This window comes from Carassius gibelio, chromosome A3 (assembly GCF_023724105.1).
Source record: "Carassius gibelio isolate Cgi1373 ecotype wild population from Czech Republic chromosome A3, carGib1.2-hapl.c, whole genome shotgun sequence".
Lineage (NCBI taxonomy): Eukaryota > Metazoa > Chordata > Actinopteri > Cypriniformes > Cyprinidae > Carassius > Carassius gibelio.
Window position 1 is genome coordinate 32,591,225 of NC_068373.1, and position 25,052 is coordinate 32,616,276.

Sequence of the window (25,052 nt, forward strand, 5' to 3'; positions counted from 1 at the left end):
ACATTTAGCAGATGCAGCAGGGCAATTCTGTGCGTTTGCAAGATGTCCAGCAGAGCCACAACGAAAGCATGTCCGAGCTGACGAAGAAGGAGCAGAAGCAGAGGGTTTTGATGAGGTACGTGCTTTGAATTTGGCCTTTGGACGTTGCCGTCCAAAAGCAGGAGTGGAATGTACAGCTTGTACTGGAGCAGGGTTGCTTGTAGCCATTGATTTTGCCTGAACATCAGCGGCTTCTAGCTGTGTGGCAATTGTAATTGCAGTCTCCAATGTCAATTTAGATTCCACTAATAATCTTTCACGAATGCGAGAGTTAGCAATGTTTTCAACAAGCTGGTCACGCAGCATATCATCAAGATTATCAGCAAATTCACAAGTAGTTGCCAAATCTCTCAGTGCAGCAATATATTGCAATACCGTTTCATCTGTCCTCTGCACTCGTTTCCTGAAGGCATGTCTTTCCACGACCACATTTCTTTTTGGAATGAAGTGCTCTTCCAGAGCTTTAATAGCATCTGCTAGATCGTCACCGGTATTAGGCAATGTATAAAACAGTCTCTGACCTTCAGTTCCGAGGCAGTGAAGGAGCAAAGCCCGTTTTCTGGCTTCTGGCCAGGAATCTCCAGTAGCATTAATGACAAGCATGTAATTCTGAAACATCTTCAGCCATGTTACTAATGGTATAGCAGGCTCACCGGGACAAGGCAAAAAAGGACTGGGAAATGGAGCACTTACTGATGCCATCCTCAGGGAATATCGTAAAAAAACCTCCTCGTCGCCAATTTTGTTATGTCTTCATGTAGACAAGAAGTACAAGACTGTGTATTTATCTTAGCAAACTTTAATAACTACTATGAACAAGCAGGTTAACATGCATGCACATGCTCAGCATTCTTTCTTACTCATCTCACTTACTTACTATGTATATATCTAACTCAAGGGGCTTGAGTGCCATCTAGTGGTGCATTAATGGTGCATTAAGGACATCACAGTTTGGTCAATTTAAAGTAAGATTAAAGCAAGTTAAAGAATGTGGTGTTTGCTAGTTAAATGTTTAAATAAATTGTGTATTTAAGCAAGATTGAGGTTAAATGGTCTTTATCTAACTTTGGGTGGGATGTCATGTACTGTAATACTGATTTAATTCAGTAGACTGTGCTTCCTCAGACAAGGATCAGATAACTTAAGAAACCGATGCATAACAGGTGGAATTCATTTCAGAAACATTTGCCATTATTTCTTTTTATCAATTAACAACACTCTCTCTCTCTCTCTCTCTCTCTCTGTTTGTATGTGTGTGTGTGTGTGTGTGTGTGTGTGTGTGTGTGTTTTAAAGTAACCTAATGTTAGTGTAATCTGTTAACAAGGCACATCATAATGTCATAGGAGTGAAAATGTCTGAATCAGTCGCAATGACTGAATGAAAGCGCGTATCCTGAATCATTCAGATCATGATCACCACCGAAAATAAAAATAATTCGGTAAAGGCGAAGAGGGGGTTTCCCCCCTTTTTATTATTTTCTCCGGTGGGGATCCACCCTGTGTAGACTATATTTCGGAATCGGGGGGTTTGTGATGCAGCTGGTAAATGTTCTCTGACAGTTGGTCCAAATGTGAGAAAGTCTGCTCAGTAACTCCTCTGAACAGCTGGGGGAACATCTCTCCTCCTCTTCTGTGCTCGTTCTCACAATACAGTTCTCCTGATGATTGACGGGCGTTCGCTCTAAACCTGCCTTTTGGAGAGAAATCCTTCATCTGATCGTTCATCTTGTCCAAGGATCCGTTTAAGGTATGAAATGTGTTTCACATATCCCTGCTGTGCTTGTTAGTTTGTTTGATTTTTCTTTCTTTCTTTTTTTTCTCTTTTGTATGGTTTGTATGTTTGGTTCAACCTTTGTAAGCTTCAGCTGTCTAGGAGATTCTAAGTCTCGTGTTTCTAGACTAATAGAAAGTGTTCAGGTCTGTTCTTACAAAGTCATCTTTATTTCAATTATGTATTATGTGTTTTAAGCTGCACACTGTTTGGAGGAAAATAGATTAGTACAAACCGAAGGAGTTTCATCGATTGTGCACGTATCGCATTATAAGTCAGGGCTCTCAAGTCTCACGCATTGGGCGTGAGACTCACGCATTTCAACCCGTTCACACGCTCACACGCCACACCTTGTATTTCTCACGCAGAGACATTACGAGGACAACGCCCACCAAGTTGCGGCGCTATTTTTTTAAACAGTGAAACAGGTAACGTAGAGGAATCAAGTGAGTTCCCCGAAGGCCCTGACACGCACCTGCTAATCGAATAAAAAAAATATAGCTACCGATCAGCCAATCAGAAAATAGCATTGCTGTATCCGGGTAAGATTTTTACAGGCTCGTGTGCAACACAGATCCAGACGCTCGCTGAAGTAGGTAACGTTACGGTTACAGACTTGTCAAGACAATGACACAGATTTTCACTATATGTTTTTTTTTATCAATATATTAATTTAACATTTTTTAAAAACAGTCTAAGATATGTTTTGGTCTGATGGTTATTATGACCCCGACACGCACGCAATTTTGGCCATTATACGTGGTCGGCCGTAGCTTTTGTGCCTATTATTAGCCCACTATTATTTTTTTATTGCCAAAGTTACACGTTGAAGAGGATGCGGGGCTACTCTGACAGTTTTATATAAGAGACTTCTATAATAGGCCTATCCATAATACTTGTATGGCAGTATCCATAATAGTTTAAAAAAAAAAAAAAAATTCTTTCCTTTTATTTTTACTGCACCTCATCCTGGTCCCCATTTTCAAAACGTTTTGCCTAGGCTATTTCATTATATTTTATCCAATGTATAATATTGATTATTGCATTCGTCTATTTCAAAGATGTCAGGGAAGAGGCAAAGGAGCAATCTTTCATGCTTTGTTCTAAAAGATCTGGGCCCGTATTCATAAAGAATCTTAATGCAAAAAGTAGTTCCTAGTGACAAAATTCTAAGAAAATTCTTAGAAATGTGGGCGTTTACTTTTAAAATTAAAGAAAAAAATCCTAGTAAAGAAAAAAGTAATTCAGAAAGCATCTTATCCCTTAAAAGAGGTCTTAAGGTAAAATTTGTTATGAGCACAGACGAGGACTTTTAAGAGGCTTAAGAGTTTCTTTAGCAGAGGAGAAAATGGCAGAAAGATGAAGAGGCAGAAGAAATGTGTTGCAGACAATGGATGACAATGAGTTAATAAGACGGTATAGATTATATAATAATTTAATATAATATAATTTAATATATAAATTAAAGTAATCACTACATTACAATATTTGGCAACTGGGAACATGCAACAATGCAATAGTGATGATTTGGGTCTGTCACAACCTTCTGTAAGCAGAGTGATCACACAAACAATTACAGCACTTTCAGAACATCTTATTGTGTCGCAGTTCATTTAGTTTCACTGGACATTCCCACCTTGCAAGCTCAAAAAACTGCATTTATGAATATAGCAGGCTTAGGTGCGCACAAGCAGGGGGAATGAACCGTTAATAGTTTGTCCCATGTCTGCTTCTTGTCCCTTGCTGTGTCTGAATTTTCCTTTAAGAATGGCCTTGTGTTCATCCATTAACTGGGCTAACAGTAAACACTGTTCCTCTGTCCAGTTTGGCTTTCTCGCTCTTCTTGGCTTTGATTCCATGTTTGATACATTAAAACCAACACTCAAACCGCCACTTACATAGGACGGCAATCACTGTAATTGGAAAGAGTGGAACAATTTTTATCATTCTAAGCCAATCAAATACCTTATAGGAAATTAAAAGCATGGTAAATAAAAAAATAGAATTCATATACACACATATAATGTGTGTGTGTGTGTGTGTGTGTGTGTGTGTGTGTGTGTGTGTGTGTGTGTGTGTGTGTGTGTGTGTGTGAGAGAGAGAGAGAGAGAGAGAGAACGGTCAAATAGGAAAAATTACGCATGTAAATTTAAAGTGAGGATTAGAATAGACCCTATACTTAAAATCACTCTTTTTTTTCCTTCTTGGACAACCAGCCAATCAGAGTCTTCAAAAGATTGTGTCATACATAGCAACCGGTTCAACCCCGCCTCCTCACTAAGATAAACGTTTTTGTCTTTTCCTTACTCAGAGTTGCTCTCAGATCGGTCCCGAATCGCTTTTAAGCTAAGACTCCTACGTAAAAGTTTTTAAGCTAAATTAAGAGTTTTCTGAGAGGATTCTTAGAATCTTTATGAATTAGGCCCAGCTCCCTAAAAAGGTGGCTAGGTCAGAGGAGGAGGCTGTGGAGAATACAGTAGGGGAGGGAGTTAGGGTGCCAGAAGAGGATGGGTGCATGGAAGAGACTGTGGAGGACCATAGAGGAAACAGTGGAGAACCCACTGGAAACAGGGAAAAAGAGAGGGTTATGTAGAGCAGCCACCTGTAGGTGTTCCTTTAAGAAGGAGTGGTCAACCCGATCGCCATTCATCACAATGGGAACCACCAGCTCTTTTTACTGGTGCTTAGTCTGCAGACAAGATAACTCCTGTGTCCATCAAGGTGTGAGGGACATAAGCAGGGAGGCTTTCTAAAATAGCTGCATTAGTGTTAGTGCTTGCTCATTCAAATACCTATGCTGAGAGGGTTTTCTCCATGGTGGGATTAAACAAGACCTAAACCAGGAACAGTTTAGCACTTGATGGAACTGTGAAAAATGGCTGGCCTGGAACCACAGTGATTCAAATGGGAGCCACCAACCCCTGGCCTCAAAACCAGCTACCAACACCTACTATAAACAGCACTGACCATTTTTTCTCTCTCTCTCTCTCACACACACACACAAATAAATGCTGAATTAAATAAATATTATTTTATTTGTAAGAATATGTGTCATTTATGAGATCAGACACCCGTCCCCATCAAACCCCTGCCGCCATCGCGACCGCGGGCAAAATCTCACTCTGAACTCAGTTCAAAACTTGAGAGCCCTGATAAGTATATATTTATAACATTGTTAAACGTTTAACTGTTAAAAGCAAGTGTGAATATTTAACGGTGCTTAGACAATAGTAACATACGCAGCAGTCATGGGTTCATCTTGTGAAAGTTCTCTAAAAGTTGTTTACGTTTTCAGTTTCGACAGCCGCGCATGCGCTCTGAAGTTGTTTATTCAGCAGGCGCGTGCACGCTAACCGTTCATGCACGTTCTTTCTATGTTTATGTGTTGTACTGGACATCCATTCTGACTCCCGATAGTGTTTATTTGGTTCTGAGATTCAGAAATACTTCATGATTGTGTTCACATATGGAGATGATCTAGAGGATCTGGAATAGATCAGCCAATTGATGTACATCTATTCTACAATATCACGCAGATCTGCAGCGACTGCTGACTTAATGTGGAGGATAACAATAACAAGAGATTCATACGATCACATAACGAGAACTACAGCAAAACATTGAAACAATGATGATGGAGAACAGAGAGAAACTTCAACAAATGAGGAGGATACACAGCATGGTCAGCATTGTCAATTGTAAGTCATTACCACTCTATTTTACACAGATAAAACTCTCGAGAAGCAGATTTGGTCAAATATTATTCCAGAATAAATTGACAGAGGTCTTCACATATTCTTTAATGAATTAATTTCATTATCATGGTCGAGTAATAGCACTAAATGTCCTTGATCATCTCTTGTCTTTGGTGCAAAAATCTTTGATCAGAATGTTCTATAGATACTAAAAATAATTGTATTTATAATATATAATTTAATCATGTTCATTTATTGAGAAGTTACTTTTTTGTCATTTTTTGTAGTTTTTATGAGATGAGTCATTACCTTAAACATGAAAACCAGATGAATGTTTAATGCATTAGTATAACATCAGTGAAACTGTGAGCTATATGTGAGGAAGCTGTTTCTGCTCCAGTTCTCTGATGCACAGTGATGAAGATGAATCACGAGAGGGACTGGATCCAAACACAGCATCATTTAAAATAAAATAAATAAATGCACAAGAAAACAAAACTCTAGGGAGTTCAGCCAAGACTTCACAAGGAACTGAGAAACAGAGGACTTTATACAGGAGATAACAACTTTTAGCAAAACACCTACAAATGGAAACCACCATTTCAACATAAAAGTCCCTATAACAATCACAGGGAATCCAACCGGACAGATGTTACAGACACACTGGAAATGTACCAGTGTTCCTCTCTTTATTTGGTTGACTCCTTGCACAAGGGGAAGTGGAGAATGAATGAACAAAGATTGATCTCATGAGTGAGCTGATCTTTCTGTTGTAGTTTCAGGAGAGTCTCCAGCTGAAGGTCCAGATGAGATTGATGGGATCCCTGAGAGCAAAGACCAGACCAGGCCAGATCTGCTGGGAGAAACTGGATCTGGGAAAAGAGCCACTGGAAACAGAAACCGGTTTGGAACTTGAGGCGGTTCAAACTCTTAAATAAAACAGAGCAGCTCAGATTCATCTCAATTATTAAAAAATCTAGGACAAACCTAAAATGCTTCAAATGAGAAGTGCCTTAATGTACTAAAACTGATCTAAAAGTTTCTAACTCAGAATATTGATGATGCTTACTATTTACAGGTGAGCAGATGAGCCTATAGAATATAAAATCAAGTCACATTTTTTTCTATAGAGCTTTATATAAACTGATTGTGTCAAAGCTGCTTTAGAGAGTCAAAGAGGAAAAGAGTTTGTCAATGATGCAAGAAGACAACAGCCAGCTGAAGTCAGTTCATCGATGATCCTCCAGGTCTCTTCAGTAGTGTTTGTGTGAGAAACTAGACTCAGTCAGGGTCAGATCTCCTCTGGCCAGACAGAACCAGCATGATGTGCTTTAATTCCAGCCTGCAGCACAGGTGCAGAGGACTCGTCTGGGTCTTGTGTTAAATAGTTCAGTGGTTTCTGAATATGTGTAACTGATGTAGTTTCCTTTCTGAAGCATGGATCACCAGCAAACCCTGGAGGCTGTAAAACATGTTCTTGGGGCCCGAGGGGAAACTAGACAACAGAAGATGTGTAGGATTCAGAGGAAAAATCATTCATGATGCTACAGAAGCTCATTGAAGCTCTGACAGCTTCAGCTTGTTAACATGATTGTTTACAATAATGAAGCTGATATGTTTTATTTAGATTATCCATGTACTTACACTAAAGATGATTATTTCATTATTAAGTCATGAAGTGACATGATTTGTGTCAATTTCAAGTGTAACCCTTTTTCATACGGTTATAAATCTTTTCTATTTTAAGATGTGCAGTCTAGTTTTTTGTATTTAGTATTAACATGTAAATATCATGGTTGTTTATAGCTGAAGCGTCTGCACCAAAGATGTCATCAGATGTTTCGATATTGCATGCAGCTTGTTTACGAGTATTGTTTGTGAATTTTTTTCATTTCATGTAAATTATATATGTATGAAATGAAACGTATGTATGAAACGTATTTATTACGTCACTTAATAAATGTCATGAATGTTTTACTGTTGTTTATGCATAGCTTTAATAATGCTTCATGCCAACTTAATTTGACAAGTATATATGTAATTATGAGTATTAAAGACATTGCTCTTCATGGACATGTTTGTTTGTTTAAGAATGTGTGACGGTGTTGAATTTCACACCTTAGCAATAAACTATTATTATTGCCAGGCTGCATAGAGTTGAGTGTTTTTATTTCACTGATCTCAGATTAATGAATATGGAATCTGTGCAGGTGAGACTAGAGCTGCTGCACAAATCTAACTCGATCATAATTTCACAATGCTTGTTTTATTTAATAACTGTAAAATATGGGGATTAAATGTTGATGGGAAATGTATATGACTTGTCAAAGCTGACTCATAGATTTTTCACTTTATGACAACAGATCAGAAAATAGTGCACGATCCTCCTCACACACCAACATCAGCTGAAGAGAAATGAAAAAGGTCCCACGTGTCATTACAAATATGACTTTCATCGACACAAAGAAAATATTTTGAAGAAAAATCTGTTTGTTTAGATGAGGGAGATTTTGAGTGAACTCTTAACTTCCTCTTCAATTCTGATGATCAGATGTTTTTTATTGTGTTGTTGTTGTTTGTGTACATATGTTGATTTTATATCGTATCACTTCTGTATAGATCCGCCGAGGTGGGTTTTGGCTCTTTTCATAGTGTTTTTGTCTCTATCTGGAGTGTGGAGTTTTCCCTGTGGGCAGCTGTACAGTGTGGGCCGGGCATTGCGTTAATATATATATAGGCTAAAGAATGAGTTACAGTAAATTACAGCGACATCCCTCCATTGGCCCAGAGGAGTTTCCCGCGCAGCTCGCTTGAGTCAAACATCCTCATTAATTAAGCGCGCGCTGGATCAAAAGCCTCGTACATTTCTGAAACAGCCAATCAAATCGAAGAATGTTCACAGACACAGACGCTGAGGTGTCACCTGAAGGCGAGCTGAGGTCAATTAAGAAATATTTGTCCACTGTTTATGATTTAAAAAAAAATAAAATAAAACTGTTAAACGACAGATATTACTTTTCAGGGATTACTTTTAGAATTTCTTGATGAATTTTACGTTACTCGTCACAATATAGGAGTGAATGTTTGTAAATGCTTTCTTCTGTAATTTCACGTATCTGAAATATGTAAAAATAAATAAATAAATAAATAATTAAATCTATATAATCACATGAAGACTTGTTTTAGTTAATAAACCACAGGACACAGAGCTGCAGCTTCACCATCAGAGTCTCTGTTTTTCTGCTAAACATTAAAACCATTGCAACACATCATCAAGGTTTTTTATTTATTTATTTATTTATTTATTTTTGTCATATACTCCACCAGGAAAGAAGTAAGCCAGTTCTTCAGAAAGTACTCTCCAGTCGACCGGAGTCGTGGGCGGAGCACCGGATGATATTTAGTTTAGTTTTGAACTACACAGAGCCGGAAGTGTGTTATCCATCCGATGTAACGGTTCATTAGGTGAAGACGGCATTCAGAGATTCTGATGGATCTTCGTGTCTGAGCAGGCTGAGAAATATATTAACACACCCCTCTCCTTCAGTTCATCTGCATCGCTCTCTGAAGCAGAATTTCGGAGTTTCTTCTATCTTCTCACGATCTGGAAACCCCAAACCCCAACGAGGGACTCCCCCATGTGAGTTAAGTTGCTCATTATGCTGACTCATTATGTATGATGAAAACCCCCGGACTTCTTTAAAATCATTACAGTCAACATGACTGGTGTACTCTGAAATCACTAGAGTTTCTGGAAATTCTGTCATCTGTAAATGTAAACCCGGATGATTGTAACCAGAGCTGGGACACAGATTAAGGTCCGGAAATCCAGGCCACACAGAAAACAAAATGGCCAAAATTGGTACTTTAGAGTATAATGTGTACCCTTAAGGTACTAATTTGTAGGCCTACCTTTTAGGGGTTAAAAAAAGAACAAATATATCCGTTTATGGGTACTGTTTCAGTGACAAGCTGTTCCCCTTATTTCCTGTGTGTAGCCTATATATCCACAACAGTTTCTGAAACTAGAAAACCTGTATTATGTGTATTATTTGTATAGCCATCACATGAATAAAGGTCTAAAAGCTTGGCCTGGGGCCGTGGAAAATAATTTAAGGTTTTCTCTTGGACTGCACCTCCACTTCAATATTACTTTTATTTGGCAAGGATGCTTTAAATTGATCAAAAGTGATGATAAAGACATTTATAGTGTTACAAAAGATTCTTATTTCAGATAAATGCTGTTCTTCTGAACTTTCTATTCATCAAAGAAACCTGGAAAAAATATCTAATCGATTTTCAACACTGACAATAATCTTCATGTTTCTTGAGCAGTAAATCATCATATTATTCTGATTTCTGAAGATCATGTGACACTGAAGACTGGAGGAATGATGCTGAAAATACAGATTTGAAATCAAAGGAATCAATTTTAATCAAAATATTTCACAATATTACAATTTTTGCTCTATTTTGGATCCAATAAATGAAGGCTTGGTGAATAGAAGAGACTTCTTTAAAAAACAAAAAATCTTACGGATCCAAACCTTTTAACTGCTAATGTATTAAAACACAATTTCTAAAGTGCCTAAATGTCAAAACTAGTATAATAATGACACCAATACCTAATATAATTCAGTTTCTAATTTAATTAAAGTGTGCAAAGAACGAATTATTTAGCTCTTCAAATTAAAATGGTCTTTCTCTATTGTGTATCGATACGAGCAGAGCTCTATTAAAGCCTTGCTCCAGGAGCACCTTTTATACTCAGCAGCTGCCAATAAAAAGGTGTCTGCACGGGGCCAAATATCAAAAATAAGACTATTTATTACAATCTATTAGAAAAAAATGTCGTGCATGAGTCTCTGCTGGTCATCTGGTGACCGCTGGAGAACAGAGAACATGCTGCCAGCAAACACGGTTTAATATCACAATACAATCTTCACATATTAATTTATTCAGTAAAAACGACATAGCTATATTTAAAAGAAATCGGCCGATCCATAAAGTCACTAATTTAAATGAAATTCATCAGAAGCGAATTAATTTCCTTCTTTAAGACTATCGACTGGAAATCATAGGCTCACGGTTAGGTCAAGTTTATGCGTACTCACAGCACGCCCAGATATCACCCCCCGCCACGCCACGGCACCCATCCAGTCCCATGTAGTCACTGTCCTGAGCTTTCGCTGTCGATCAGCTCTCGAGCACTCGTGTCACACACCGTTATTGCACCGGATTCCGCGAGACACACGCTCGTCTGCGGGACTCCAGATCCGACCGCGCGGTGTTTCCCCCGACGACTCCTTCTTCTTCTTCTTCTTCTTCTTCTTCTTCTTCTTCTTCTTCTTCTTCTTACCGTGCGAAAAAATCGCTCTTGCCGCTCTGCTCACGACGCTGCGGAAAGATTCGTGAGAGCTCAGACGCTCTTTACCCACAATGAGGGTAAAGTTATAATAACCTCATTAAATATTGTTGTGGACGAAGTATTAAGATCCTTTACCTAATAATAAAGCACTGTAAAAAAGTTTTGCATTGAAGATGCTACTTAAGTAAATATAATCAAGTATAAACATTAATTAATGCAAATATAATCAAGGAAAATTGTTTAAAAGTAATCTGGGACTACAGTCCTATTATTTATTATATCAATATATTATTATTCTTATATCGTTAATGCACATCAGCAACTCACCAGGAAAATGAAGAATCTCAGACACCTTGGTCCACGTATCACTTTTAATTTATTTTTAAGTCCCTGTACGCAAACAGGGACACATCATAGATTATTGCAAACCCGAAACAGAAATAATCAACCTGTTCTACATTGTGCTTGAGAACTAATGTGGAGCGGTGTTCTCTGGAGTCCCCTCTTCTACGTTCCGATTGGTTGCTGCCCAACCGCGTCATAGCTCATTACCATAAAGTTGCCTTGATTTCAACTCTCCTCGCCGCTGCTCGACGCAAGCTTACATTGAAAATGAATGACTTCCGGCCACTTTTACACTCTCGACGCCGGCGGTGTGAACACAGTGAGTTGTATGGCGAGTTGCAATAAGAATGTATTTTTTTATGTTAGTATACCCGGTTCGTCTAACCGCCACAACATATCGTGTGAACATATTACTGACCATTTGATAATTAAATGTATAGTCTATATTCTACTGATAAGTTAAACTATGTTAAAATAAATGTTACTGTAATAATATGGGAATGTTTCATTTGTATAGAACGTGTTGTCTTTCTTAACGCTGTATCCTCCTGAAACCCGAGAGATTGCCTGTTGTGCATTTTATAATTTTTCTTGCTATTTGGGATATGTAGGACCTAATAAGTATAATACCTAAAATTTGTTTTTGTACAGGAAGTAGTTTTCCCAGAAAAAAGATGTCCTCATGTGAGGACAGTGGGTCTATCATGATGTGAAATGCTGCAAAGCAGTTTCATTCACTTTGCAAGCACAGATGCACATTGCATGTCATGCATCGCACACAGGATTTCCCAGTGCAGCCTTGTGCTCTGCATTCATGCATTTCATTTATAAAGTTATGTTATGTCCTCGGCAGAGGACATCGGGACTCAATTTCTAAAAAAAAAATGAAAAGACATGAATGAAAATGCATAGGCAAAAACAATAGATTTTTTAAAATCACCAATAAATTTTTAATGTTCAAGATTTTTTTTTTTTTTTTTTACCAAACTTTGTATAAAGATGATTCTCAACTATGGTATAACAGAATAATTCAGTATAACATTTTTCTTTCTGCAAAATGTGTGTAAAATTACCATTAATGGGTTTTCTAATTATATACAATGTATCTATAAACTAAATCTAATTTGCATATAAATGTGTTTTTGGGGCAACATGTAATGAAAAAAGAAGTGTAATAATGTGAGTAATAATTGTCAAGATTTTCATAATAATATATAATATTTCATATAATATTGAAATATAATTTCTTTCTCTATTCATTTGTTATGTCTCCAAAAATGCGTCATAAGCATGCGTTTAGTCCCGGTGTCCTCATCTGAGGACATGTATGAAATCAATGTCCTGTTTAGTAACAGAAAGTCATATTTTGATTTGAAACCCCATAACATATTTCTGAGATGTTGATTTATGACACAGAATTTAAAAATTAGACAGATTTAAATGATAACTACAATATATTATAGAAATATTATCATATTTCTATAAGAGTGTCACTAAATTAATTTCAGACATTTTGATGACCAAGGAGAGGGAGTGGTCATGTGAAACATCCAATCATTTGGTATCTCTGAAAAGCCCTGAATGTGCTCTGTACAGGACATCCAGATCTAAAACTGTGGCATGAACAGACTCAGAGAAATTCACAAAAATATAATGTCCTCATATGAGGCCACAGGGTCTCAAGAGGGTATTGCACCTTCGCGTGAATTGGAAAATCGATTCCTGAGCAATCGATGCCAAATAATTCAGCACCCTCACTTTGGACAGCGCTCTTGTGACGTCAGACGTAAAAGAGGCAGCGTGTTAGGAAGCTTCCTAAGGGACACTTCGGGGAACACACTTAGGAACATAAACAACTTTGGTAAGATATATCTTTTAAGGTCTTCTTAGCGCGCTAAGAGAGTGAGCGTTATCGGGAAACCGGGCCCAGATCAAAGCTGATACACTTTCATCATTGAAGATCTTTCTGTTCTCCATTCTTTACCAGCTATTGCCCTCATAACAGTTAGCTTTCCTACACTTTTCCTCCACTTCTCCTATATGATTTTTCTAAGTGTGCCTACTATCCAGCCAGATACCTAAATATGTGAATTATTTCACTTGTTCTAGCGGTTTGCTAAATATTTGTAATACAATATCATTAGGTTTTTTTTTTTTTTTTTCGTTTTTTTTTTTCATTTTTTTTTTTTTTTTACTAAATGTCATATAACATATCTTACTAGCTGATATTTTAAATCCCCAGTCTATACTCCATCTTTCAACCATCTTAATAGCAGATTAAATACTTGACATAACTTGGGTCATGTTGTGTCCTCTCTTCCAAATAGCTCCGTCATCAGCATAAAGTGCTCTACCTATCCCGGGTCCTAAATTACCAAAAATATAATTTATCATAACATTACCTATAATAGCTTCCATGTGGGATGCAATTCGCTGAATTAAAAAAAAAAAAAGATGATTGGAATGAGTCCACTTGAACTACAAATGTTCGATTGAATAAAAAAACTTAACCAGTTGTATAATTAATCTTCTATACCCCTCTTTATATAGCAATCCTTCTAGCCTAATGCATCATCTGCCTTTTCTATATCAAAGTATACTCCTATCATAATCTCTTTCATATTAATTGCCTTTTCTTTACCATTACTTTTATCATTTACCATGACTTTATTTAACACATCTATCATTGATCTTTTACTTCTAAAGCCACACTGATATTTGCTATATTTACTCCTTTTCTCTTAATCATAATTTCCCTTTGAACTATTCATTTCTCCATTAATTTGCATAAATTTGACGTCAGTGTTATTGGTCGATAACCTTCAGGATTTGTTGGATCTTTCGCTGTCTTTAAGATTGGAATTATAATTGCTTGTTTCCAAGTTTTTGGAATTATTCCGCCTCTCCATATTTTATTGTAGAATTTGAGTAGCTACTGTTTCTATTTCTTCTCTCGTGTATTGTTTCCTAAAAAAACCTTTCTCCTGACTTCGTATTCTTCACCCAATTCTAAGCTATGTAATCTTTCTAAAACTTTCCTAACATATTTGCTTTGTCTATATCTGATATAGCCATTATATTCTACTCAATCAACACTGGAGTTTGATTTCTATTTTTCCCTCTTCCATGTTTCATGCTTGATCGATAGTGGAGTATTTGGAGCAAAATGTCATCCAACCTTCCCTCTTAGCATTTTTAATAATTCTTCTCATATTGGCTCTTGCTCGCTTGTATTTCAACATATAATCCATATTCATATTTTTCCTAAGTTGCTTAAATCTCTTATTTATTTCTTTTACTGCATTGCTGCATTCTTCTGTCCACCAAGGAATAAATAAACCATAAAAACCAATCAAAACAAATAAACAAACTATAAATTAAAACAAAACAAATAAATAAATAAATCAGGGCTTGAAAACGAAAAAAAAAAAAAATTCAATCGGTTCACTCCGAGCAGAATTTATATTTTAATGTTTCTGTTCTGCGTTCCCCTTATATTATTACCGTTCCGAGACCGGTTAGGGAGGAAAAAATACCGATTAATAACGTTATTAAATATATATATATATATATATATATATATATATATATATATATATATATATATATATATATATATATATATATATATATATATTATTTGCCTGTAATTTGCCTAATAATAATAATTTTATAATAAAGTATAGCGTTTTCCTTACTCAGAAAAATGGAAAAAATAGAGATCTAACACTTACAGTTTACAGTGCTGCCACACCTAAAAATAGATGCAGAATTGTTTTTTATAGTCTCAATAAAAAATGTTTACTAAACTTGGGCTATTGTCGTTTACTTAGAATATATATATATATATATATATATATATATATATATATATATATATATATATATATATATTTCTTTTTTTTTTTTTTTTTTTTTTTTTTCGCTACACTTCGGAGCCTGTTCGCGACTCCGTTGATTCAGATCGGGACTTCGGAGCATGTTCGCGACTCCGTTGATTCAGATCGGGACTTCGGAGCATGTTCACAACTCGGTTGATTCAGATCGGCACTTCGGAGCCTGTTCGCGATACGGTTGATTCAGATCGGCACTTCGGAGCCTGTTCGCGACTTGGTTGATTCAGATCGGCACTTCGGAGCATGTTCGCGACTCGGTTGATTCAGATCGGCACTTCGGAGCATGTTCGAGACTCGGTTGATTCAGATCGGCACTTCGGAGCATGTTCGCGACTCGTTTGATTCAGATCGGCACTTCGGAGCCTGTTCGCGACTCCGTTGATTCAGATCGGCACTTCGGAGCCTGTTCGCGACTCGGTTGATTCAGATCGGCACTTCGGAGCCTGTTCGCGACTTGGTTGATTCAGATCGGCACTTCGGAGCCTGTTCGCGACTCGGTTGATTCAGATCGGCACTTCGGAGCATGTTCGCGACTCGGTTGATTCAGATTGGCACTTCGGAGCGTGTTCGCGACTCCTTTGATTCAGATCGGCACTTCGGAGCATGTTCGCGACTCGGTTGATTCAGATCGGCACTTCGGAGCCTGTTTGAGATTTTTTTAAATTCAGATCTGGACATCGAAGCAAGAAGTGTTTGTCAAACAGTTAATTGGTGATAAATGAATATTTGGACTTGAGGCTTTTTTTTACCTGTCGATTCAGCATGTACATGGACCCACACACAAAGGTGGACACACAGTAGACGGGTGTGCCAGGTAGGGTGACCACCCGTCCCGCGTAGCGCGTGCGCGCACAGCGTTTGAGCCCAATACATGCGTCGCCACAAATTGAGACTGTGTGACGCATAATCAACGCTTGCTCAAAAAGAGTTGGTCGCTATATCTGGAGTCACCAACCCGTCGATCGCGGAAGCATTTTAAGTTGATCGCAAAGATTTTCCAAATCTGAGAAAAAAAGGTGCGAGCCTCCGCTGACTGCGCGCGCACCTCCCGAAACAGACGAGACATTATACTTGACACAACTGTTTTAGACTGAAAACCAGACCATACAACTGATTTAGACGCGGGTGCCGGTGTGATGAGATGTACTAATATCAGTCTGCTCGGGCATGATTGTTTTAGGCCTGTAATTGATTGATTATTGAGGTAATAGGGATGGCACAGTTCGCTGAAATAAAAAAAAAAAAAAAAACCGTTCGGTTCACCACACACGGTTCGGCACGCGCTTCAACTTAAATCTAACAAAGCATCTGTAATATCATCTGTAATATATCTTGCTATAAATGGCACGTTAAAAAAACAGGGTTCAGCTAATAAATGTTTCTGTTGATGCATGCGCATTCTAGCTTCCCAGACATTACAAAAACATGAAAAAAAAGATCTGATTTTAATCCTATAATTATATATTATAATTTATTTAAAGTGAATAAATTGTAATGAAAAATAAACAAAATGAAATAGCCAAAGTTCAAAATTATCGTATTTGGAAGAAAATTATTACATTTAACAATTAACTACATTTTGACACGACCTGCAAATTAACACTAGGAGTATGTTTGGACGGAAGCAGTGCGACAAAAATACTATCCCATAATTGTGCACAGTAATCTGACAATAAATGTGGCACACCCAGATTTTCATATGCACACCCAGAGTCTCTTTTCTTGCTACACTACTGTTTAAAAGTATTTTTAAGATATTTAAAAATGTTTGTTGCATTGGTAAAAAAAAAAAAAAAAAAACACTTGTATAAGATTGCGTTTTGAGAGTAAAAAAAAAAATCATCGCATTTTATTAGCCCTATTGCTTCCCGAAATAATGAAGGATAAAATGCCTGTAGTCTAAAGCAAAATGTTTAAAAACATTATAAAAACAGTTATTAGTTTCTCTTCAAATCAAATCCTCTAAAGTTTAGGCTATAAAAACCTCAATCCAAAAACAAATGAATGTAAGCTGAAGCTGACCTCTCTCATGCGGCACGAATCCAAATGTTTCCATGTTCCCGGCGTATCTGGATGCTAAAATGTTATTTAATATAAAGAATATAGAATGATAGTAAATGTATAATAAGTAACGCTGTATATGCGTCCGACAGTTGGATTCCAAATTTCATTCAATAATTATTTTGAGGTTAATAGCAAATGAAAACTGTTCAGCTTCTGGGAAATTTGTGCAGCTCCTCTATTTTAGTTCCCCTCACTCCACAACAAAATAATTTCAATTAACAGTATTTAGAAAAAAACAAGAATTACAAATATAAGAAGCTATAGCAATATTAACGACAAACCAAAACTAATTAATTTAGGCTAAAACGAAACTGAAATCAAAGTTTCCGTATTCGCCATGTATTTGAATAACAAATGATTATAAAAAAAATAGGCTAATGTTTGTAAACATTTTGTGTCTGCATTATGTATATTTCTGAATTAAATATGAAATATATATATTAACCATGCAGGGAAACCTTTTTAAATATTTTGATAATTTACTAAAAAAACATAAATGACTTTTTAAACCGTTTAACTGATTATTAATCGGTCAGAATCATCTGATCTGAGTTTGCTGCACTCAGAAACCGGTGACTCAGCAGAGCTTGTACGAGCTTTTGTCATCGTTAAATCTTTCTCAGACGTTTCTATATGTCGAAATTGGTTAGCGCCTCTATCTGTACATGATGATGCCCAATGACTCAAAGTTGGGAATAATCAAAGGAGAGCTGCGGTCCTCGGTTGGGCAGGAAAGGCTGATGCTGGCGCTGGAGTGTAGAGACCTGCGCGGGATGGATTTTATCCCGCTCCCGCAAAAATATATGTTATTTTTTCCCGCTCCCGCCCGCGAACGATCAAGTTTCCTCCCGCTCGTTTCGTCGTTTTTTTTTTTTTTTTTTAATAATTAAATTGCATATTCTGCCTGCTACTCTGTTATTTTTTCAGTTGCTCCACTGTTGAACATAAATGTAAAAAAGAAACAAGTGTTTCGTTTTATTTGCGTTTAATTAAATGTATGAAAGGAACAAACAAGGAACATAGAACATTGAAATAAAAAAAAAAAAAAAAAAAAAAAAAGATATGAAAATACAAAATATATTACATAGTATAGTATATCCTAATGAATTATATACTAATAATAAACCTGGATTTATTTTATTTCATGCTCAAACGAAAATTAGCCTATACTGCTTAAGAATACCTTATTTTCTTCAAACATTAAACAAACAAAAAAAAATCATTTTTCCTCAATAACAAAATAGACCAAATGTAAATGTTTAGCTAAATAATAAAAAAAAAAAAAAAAAAAAAACGGAATTAAAATATATTGGGCCCGGTTTCCCGATAACGCTCACTCTTAGCGCTCTAAGAAGACCTTAAAAGATATATCTTACCAAAGTTGTTTATGTTTCTAAGTGTGTTCCCCGAAGTGTCCCTTAGGAAGCTTCTTAGCACGCTGCCTCTTACGTCTGACGTCACAAGAGCGCTGTCCAAAGTGAAGGTGCTGAATTATTCAATTGCTCAGGAATCGATTTTCCTCTACACGTGAAGGTGCATTACCGCGTTAAGAAAGACAACACGTTCTATGCAAATGAAACTTTCCTCAAATTATTACAGTAACATTTATTTTAACATAGTTTAACTTATCAGTAGAATATAGACTATAAATTAAATGATCAAATGGTCAGTAATATGTTCACACGATGTAATGGTTAGATGAACCGGGTATCCCTCGCTAATCATCCTCCCTCCTTATCCCGTTGTGCCACTTGTGCTGCTTCTTGACATGGGTTTAACGACTTATAAAAATTATATATTACACCTTTATATTAATGGTAAGGTACTTTACAATCAGAATTGATTGGCAAGCAGCTGCAGTTACTTCTGTTTAATGCGGTATTGATTGCAATTGGTTTATGTTTTTAATAAAAAGCAACCTATCTACAATGAACAGAGAGAGAGAGAGAGAGAGAGTTAGATACAGAATATGGCGAGGAAGCAACGTAAAAAAAGGGCACCAAGCCTCTCCTCAGAGGAAGTTGAAGTTTTGCTCAACATTGCCACCAGCTCTGAGATCACACCTCTATGGTCCACTATAACCAGGGGCGGGTCTACGTGGTGGCCAGGGGGGGCACCGGCCCCCCCTGAAATTCGATTGGCCACCCCAGGTGCCCCCCCTATAAGATGTCTTGTGATTGGTGAAGTTCGCGATTCAAAGAAGTGCAGCGTCTTCAGAGAAACAACGCTCGTCGCAATATTGGACTTAATTAATTAATTCTTGACCTGGGTCTTCAGTCTGTGATTAACTCACCTCCTGTCTGACAAGTCTTCAGCTTCAAATCATTCCTTAATCACGTGACAGACCCATGCGCTATTTCTGACATTTCTGTCACTGTGTTTTTGTTACTGTTTCTTGAGGATCTGTGGTGTTATTATTTTATAAATAAATAAAACCTTTTTATAAATAAAATATTGATTAATTTGTCTTTTTGACTGTCTATCAGTAAATAAACACTAGGCTATATAATAATATAATAATCCAAGTATTTATAGCCTAGTTTAATTTTTAATCCATTTTTAATAATATATGTATAAGATGCTTGCTCAAAAAGGACATAATGACATAAATTCAAAGCAAACAACATTTTGAATCCTAAACAAGTAACACTACAGTTCTATAGTCTAATCTGAAAGGTGAACTCAAAAGACATAAATCATACAACACGGTCATTTTTGAAGATTAGAATCCACTGTAAAAAAAACAAAAAACAATCAAAGTGATGTCGCCGTCATAGAGACGACTTGTTCTTCCCTAGTCACATTAAAGATTCGTCGTTCAAGAACGAAACATTACAAGACACCAAACAAAGAGCTGGTAGGTAACCTTTATGTATGGTTTAAAATGTTTGTATGGTTTTCTCAGATCAATGTTTTTACCCCGTCAGGCTCTGCTCGCGTTGGTCGTGGTTGATTTCAATCGAACGTTCAGTCAACGTTTAATAAAACACAATAAAAGTAAAATACGATGGGGGGCTATCAAACAATAAACATGTCATGTTGATTTGCATATTTTGTATCAGTTTATTTTGTGACAGTGACCAAATAGCAAGATTGCACCAAATGACAATATGCACAGAATGTTCCATAATAATAATTGTCTGGTGACACGTTACTTGTTAATGCATGAGAGTAAGTCAGTTAGAGAGTCAGTTAAATTGTCAGGCCTAACTTAACCATTTACACATGAAATGTTGTGGATGCATTCTGTGCATTTCATTTACAATTTGATTTTTTTTTTTTTTTTTTTTTTTTTTTGAGATTGAGAAAAACAGACACACATAAGTGTTTCTTTTGAAGGCAGGGAAGAGAGCAGTGGCAAGCCATGAAAAGAAGTAAAGATATAGGGAGTTTCTTTCAATGAAAAAAATAAATAAATAAATATATGGGATGACAAAAACTAAATTAATCAAAAATGTGCTTTATTACTGCATTTGTTTACAAGTAACTTATTCAAGTTAGTAATAATAATAAAATCAATAGGATATACGTAATACACTGTAGAATTTCGCTTTTTTTTTTTTTGGCCACTGGCGGCCACCCCATTAGGAGGCAGTGCCCCAGCATGGCCCCCCCCACTGAAAATGCTCTAGACACGCCCCTGACTATAACCTGCATGTTTATGGCTGCGTATCCCTTTCGCAATGAGTAGCCTACGCCCGATCAATCACAGATGATAGGGTTGGTGATAGAGATGAGTGCCATCCACCAGGATCGTAGCCCTCTCCCACGACCACGATGAAGCTCTCTGTAGCAAAAAAAAAAAAAAAAAAAAACCCTTGCGTTTATTTGAGTCTTTTTTATTTTATTTCAGTCTATTATAAATAAAGGTTTATCTATTTTTAGTAATTTTATTTTGCTAGGTATTTCCACTTTGCGGGAGTGCCGCAAATAACTTTATTTTCGAATAAATTAATAATTCAAGATAGGATAATTATACTTATTTACCAACAACTGCTTTTGTGTCGAGACTTAGGTCTCTGCAGTGTCTGCTTAGACTCCTCGCGTGCATTGACAATTCGCGCTGGCACTGTAATAAATGATAAGTCATGTCACAAAAAGGATGTATCCCTCTGGTTCCGAAAAGACAAAGAAGAAAAGGACATGAAGTTGGCTTGACGTTGCACGTTCGAGAGAATTTAGGGACCGTCTCTAAAGTTACATGAGATATTGGTATACACTTTTCTAACGTCAGTAGCATTTGAGGAGAATGACTTACAGTCATAAAAACAACTGTAATTGTTCATCTAGGTGACAGCTATAATGCACAATTGAATTAAATGTTTGATATTAAAATAATCTGTAAATCATATGTAAATTATGCTACTCTTTCACATGGGCTCAAACACAAATTTGAAGCTCAATAGCATTTGAGGAGAAAGACTTGTAGTCATAAAACAATTGTAAATACAAAATAAACAGTTTATGTACATGTTATTACAAATGCCATGTTATTGCTGCTGTTACATTTTTGCTATAGATTACATAGCCTTTATAATTTCTCCAACAAAAAATGTGCATATCACAACCCTTACAAAAATAAACCATGGTTTTATCATGGTAAAACTGCTTAGTTTCCTTTTGCATGATTTCTGAATGCTTGAGACTGTAAAATAAATTAGAGTCATAATAAAGTTATAGCCACAGGTAAATGTCGAGAGCTACAATTGTGATTTGTAAATAATACAATTCATTGAGTTATTTATTTGATTAAAGTTCTATTTTCACCCTATAGTAGGTGTTTTTTTCAATCATCATATTTGGGGAAGGGGGGCACAACAATAAATCCTGCTGTCCTGATGTCATCAGTGACTCCTGAAAAGCTAGGTCATTGTTGAATCCTTGCTGTTCTTATGTTTGCTTTCATTATTTAAGTTTTTAACTATTTTTTTGTAACATTATATTTTTTATTATATTAATGTTTGTCTATTTTGGTTTCATTTAAAAGGTTGCACATGCACATTTGCATTTGGACATTTGATAATTATTTATTTCATGTTTTGTGACAGTTTGTATTCAGAAGTTTAAGAGTAAAGTATGTTATTTAAGTATTGATTTTTATTTATTTATTTTGTATTAATACATAACCTCACTGTATTCATTTATAATGTAACATTATATCGTGACATTTGTGTCAATAATCTTGAAGCAAAGGTGACTCCGCATGGTGGGAGGGGGGGCCCCCAAATCAGCGGACATTTCACTTGCTGCTTCAGAGTCACATTTGCATATGTTGTACTGCTGGAATTCTGATTGGTTGACAGCAAATTTCAAATAATGAACGGAACCATTAAAATAACATTATTAACCGGTTAATGTCCATTTCAAACTTTCGATTCTGTTCTGAACTAAAAAAATAATTTCGTTTCTGTTTCTGGTTCTGGTTCTCTTCCTGTCAAAATATCGTTCGTTTCCGGTTTTCGTTTTCGTTCCTTGAACCGGTTCAGAGCTCTGAAATAAATAAATAAAAATAATAAAAAACAATTAAAAAGACTATATTCTTTTGTATCATGCAATGCATTTATTAAAAAAATACAGCAGTCCAGATGACCAGATTTAATAATAGTCAACTGTTTTTAATCAGAAATGTCCTGTTGTGAAATGTAATTTTCAGTTTGTGTCAGGGCACATTAATAATAGAAATGCTCTTGTTATTTAGTCTATTTCTACATGTTTTATTGTATGAGAAATGAACACATTGCTGTTCAGTGCTGCCAGCTCGTGTGACTCCTGTCAGAGCTTTAAACATGAGTCTAAAGAGAATTAGTGGTGTATTCTGTAGGTTTACTTCTAGTGTATCATGCTCCATTTGTTCTGACTGCTAGATGCTGCATTATTTCAGAAAGAGTTTTTTTTTAGTTTTCAACAAATATCTGGATTTAGTTTTAGTTGTTCTGGCTGCCAGCTTCATGTGTTTGTCTCTTTTAAATTAAGTAGATAAAGATGGGTTATGCTAATATATAAACATTTAAAAGACAAAATAACTCCATATAGATTTGTGTTGCGTATACTGAAAAACAAAAGACTTTTGCTGCTTGATTAGTTTATTTTAAATGAGTTAAATAAACACTATGCTAAACATTCTGTCTCAGTTTTAAATATGTCAAATTGATTATTGACTGCAAACTGAGGCGAGTTTCAGCTGATAAATGTCTGATTATTGACTAATAACATTAAAAGACTGACTGTTTCAATGCCATGAAGGAGGAATATGATCGCACTAAAGAACTGCAGAAGACTGAAGGAATGGTGAAGTTCATCAGCAGAAGTGACAGCATGGACAGTCTCATCAACTGTAAGATTAATAATAATACATCCACGTTTATAAGTGAAAGCCCCTGATATTTGACAGCCAATCAGAGTCCAGTATTCAGACAGAGCGTGGTATAATCTGATTGGTGATTGGTCATGTGATCTTTCTGTTGCAGTTACAGAAGAAGATCCAGATGGAAATGCTGTGATTCCTGAGAAGAAAGACCAGATCAGACCGGTTCTGCTGGGAAAGACTGGATCTGGAAGAATGGAACAAGAAACAGCATCATCATCAATGAAATATGATTCAGAGACCAGTGAAAGAATCAACAAAAACAACAACAAACACATTAAAGTGATGAGTCTGCAACCGATTTCACATCAATCAGGAAAACAGGGAAGATGGAGAGAAACAGAGGGACACACTGTTTGAGTAACGTCTGAGTGCTGGACTAGTCGAGACTGAGTCAAGACAGAGTCCAAATGAGAGAAAAAAAGGGTCCTCTTCAAGACCACATACTTTTTATGTTCTTTATTTACATTTTATTTATTTAATAATGCTGCTGTTGCTGACATTATGTCTGTGATCAAAAATTAAAATGACTGATCCCTTGGCGCAGCCCACACACACACACACACACACACACACACACGAAGCACGGTTAAGGCTAGAAGGGATACGTTTGTCTCCACTGGGCATACACACATAAATACAGCGACATGATTGTCATACTGTACTAGTGCTAGCATAGACGAGTCGAGCGCTGTCAGAAACAATCGACTACTCCAGCATAAATTAACCATGATGCATACAAAGTGTTTGCAAGTACGACGTGACTTTTAGGATTACAAAACAGTATATATATAATGCGAGGAGCTGTTACTTTCTATGACCTTAAATATGTTGCATGTGTTACGCGCTAGCTTTATTATCTTTAAGCTCGTCTAGGGGAACTAGGCATAGCAGTAACAAAGTTTTGGAGAGAGAGAAAGAGCACAGGTCCTTCTTATCTCTAGTCCCAGTAACACATCCCAAAACTAGTAAACTTAGAAAAAGTATTTATTGAATCTAAAGAAAAAGGAGAAGAGGAAACAAACTTCAGGAGGGGGCAAAGGCCAACAAAACAAACAAAAAGGTTTCTAACTCAGTTTTAACCATAACTTACCTAAACATTAAAACAAAGAGTAAATAAATAACAAATAAATTTCCCTTTCTCCCTAACTACCCATAACCAGGAGAAAAGCAGATTCAAACAAAAATGGCACCCACCTCCCTACAGGTTTCCTTAAAAGAAAACCTTAAGTTCTAAACAAAACCATACATCTCAAACTATATCTACAATTGCCCCAATAGTTAACAGATTTCCACAACATAAGATGACGCTATCTGGAACAAGGAGAAAAGAAGTCCATGTGGCAAGTTGGCATCTGCAACCCTCTCTCTCCCTCTCTCCTTGTTGTGAGATGGTGCTGGCTTTATATGCTGACATTCTCCCGACTGCAGCCAATCAATGGAGCTGAGGTTAATGGGCAGCAAATCAACGACAGGTGATCCCAATCACCAGCATGAGCATGGTGGCAGT

General features: G+C 36.5%; 1 protein-coding gene and 2 long non-coding RNA genes across 6 annotated transcripts in view; all 3 read left to right on the forward strand.

Annotated features, from left to right (window-relative positions):
* The window catches only part of LOC127956263 (uncharacterized), a 142,401-nt gene that overhangs the window by 22,157 nt on the left and 95,192 nt on the right, over nt 1–25,052 (forward strand). The window lies entirely within an intron of this gene.
* LOC127956522 (uncharacterized) lies at nt 1,556–7,653 on the forward strand. The gene is made up of 3 exons (XR_008153578.1): nt 1,556–1,786; nt 5,347–5,508; nt 6,282–7,653. It is a non-coding gene; the product is annotated as an uncharacterized LOC127956522 (long non-coding RNA).
* LOC127956593 (uncharacterized) lies at nt 8,863–24,315 on the forward strand. Its single transcript, XR_008153600.1, has 3 exons — nt 8,863–9,145; nt 23,422–23,512; nt 23,646–24,315. It is a non-coding gene; the product is annotated as an uncharacterized LOC127956593 (long non-coding RNA).